The following is a 2,500-nucleotide window of genomic DNA, read 5'->3' as shown; positions in this document are numbered from 1 at the left end:
GACACTATGATCCATCGAAGCGATATCGACCTACTTTTTCAGTGTACAGAAAGCCAACTAACAAAGACGAATTCACTCAGCAATAAAACTAAACTGGGAGTCGTTACAGGTTTCTTCCTCAAAGTTTTGAGGATTCGCAATCCAGAATTCCTTGAAGATATGAAGTACATAATTGAAGCCTTTGTGAAATTAAAGTACCCTAGGCGAGCATATAGATTGAGGAAAGGGGGGGGGGGGGGTGAGAGGGTAATGGGGATATAGGGCCTTGGGGACAGGAATGCAGAAGAGCAGAGGATAATTGATCTTGCCAAAAGAATAGATATGTCTATGCTACACACATAATTTATCAAGAAGGTGGAGGACAGGGTGAAATACAATAATGGAGGAAGGTGCAAACAGGTGGAATATATCATGTGTAAGAGGAGGTTGAAAATAACCTGGAAAGATGGCAACATTCTCAAGAGAGTAAGGGTATAAAAGTCACCCGAAGTAAGACGGAGTACATGTGTGTGAATAAGAGGGTTAGTAGAAATGTACAGCGAATGCAGGGCAAGGAAGTGAAAAAAGTGGATGATTTTAAGTATTTGGGATCAACCAAGAGGTAAGAGGCAGAAACAGAGGTTCTATTTATGGGGAACACGAAAGGATAAAATCATAAATGAACATATAAGAGGAATAGCACATGTCGAACAGTTTGGAAATAATGCAAGGGAGACAAGGTTAACCCATTGCGGACGGGGGATTGATTTGCTTGCCCAGTCTCCAGGATGGGTTTTATTTCAGAGCGAGGCAGCTTGAAGCAACATAATTTGAATCTTCCCACTCATTCAGCCACTCATTATAAGACTAGAGCCATTTTTGTATTATTTCTCGTGTGTTTTATTGTGTTTAGAGACTTATATAGGCCATGTGACAGGCTCTATCAATGCTGCAGTTGACTAAAATTATAGTATATGATCCATATCAGCTCATTATTTTCTTTATACTCAGTTTGATAGAAGTATTGCTGTTTTATGGGAGGACAAAAAGCAACTTTATTTTTTCATACTCTTGTGCTGTCATGAACGAATACGAAACATATAACCACCTGTAATGAAAATAATATGAGGTAGGGAAGAGGAAGGAAACCTGTGCTTGTGACTGTGGGTTACACAGGAAAAGACATCCATATTGGTACAGGAGCACATTTTAGACACTGGGTATGGTTTGAGTCACCTTATATATGTATATATATATATATATATATATATATATATATATATATATATATATATATATATATATATATATATATATATATTATATATATATATATATGTATATTATATATATTATATATATACATATATATATATATATATATATATATATATATATATATATATATATATACTTGGTTACTTACTTGGTTACTTGGTGGTAGTTACAGCTTGAGCCTTGTTATTAGCTCATGCCAGGGCCATCCTGGGGTACCGCCCATTTTTTGTCAGTTGCAAGCAACTGAATTTGATGAGGGATGGAATTTGATTCAGCCCTCGTTCTTTCATTACCACATGTGGGTGGTTCATCTGGTACTGAATGTAGCCATTTATCTAGTTTTCTTTTAAACACTTCTACACTACACTGATTTAAGTTTCTTATATCCTTTGGTATGCTATTAAACAATTTAGGTCCGTTTATTGGGAAACTTTTTTTTTGCATTTTTCTTAACAGGCATGTTTGTGCACTTTTCCCAGTGTGATAACATGTTCTTCCCTGCCTGGGGGAATGTCTTACCTGAATTCCCCCTCCTTCAACAGGTCTTGGATTTGGTGTTAAGTTTTCAATAATTTTCTGCACATATATAATGAAGTATCTCTCTCTCCGCCTTTGTAGTGAGTACAGTCTTAGTTTTTTTAGTCTTTCCCATTAGTTTAGACCCATCATATTATCTAACTTACATGTAAAGATTCTTTGGACTTGTTCTATCAACATTATATTTTTTATAAGATTTGGGCTCCATACTTGGCACTGGTATTCTAATCCTGTGGTCACTAATGTTTTCCATAGTGGTAAAAGGTGTTCTGGGTCTCTTGTTTAAAAGTCCTCATTACCCATCCACTCATAACTTTTCCTTTTTTGACAATCTGCTCTATATGGTGACTGAAACTCATGTCATTACTCATGTAGAGTCCTAGATCTTTTACTACTTTTTTTCTCCTCAATCTTCACATCTTCGACAAAATATGATCTTGCTCTTAAATTTCCAGTTGGACTATACCTTATGATTTCAAATTTATATACCCACTTACAGATGGTATGTAGATCCTTGTTAAGTTTGTTTTCATTATCTTGTATATCTATGGGTGTACTTATTCTTGTATCATCTGCAAATGATGTTACTCTTGAGTGTTTCACACCATTATCAATGTCACCAATCATAATAAGGAATAACAAGGGCCAAGAATGGACCCTTGTGGCACCCCACTCATAATAATCGTTTCATTTGAGTAAAGCCCAT

The sequence above is a fragment of the Penaeus japonicus genome, unplaced genomic scaffold (genome assembly GCF_977035675.1).
Source record: "Penaeus japonicus unplaced genomic scaffold, GWHDUDI00000001_assembly GWHDUDI00000027, whole genome shotgun sequence".
Classification (NCBI taxonomy): Eukaryota; Metazoa; Arthropoda; class Malacostraca; order Decapoda; family Penaeidae; genus Penaeus; species Penaeus japonicus.
This window is presented reverse-complemented; position numbering follows the sequence as displayed.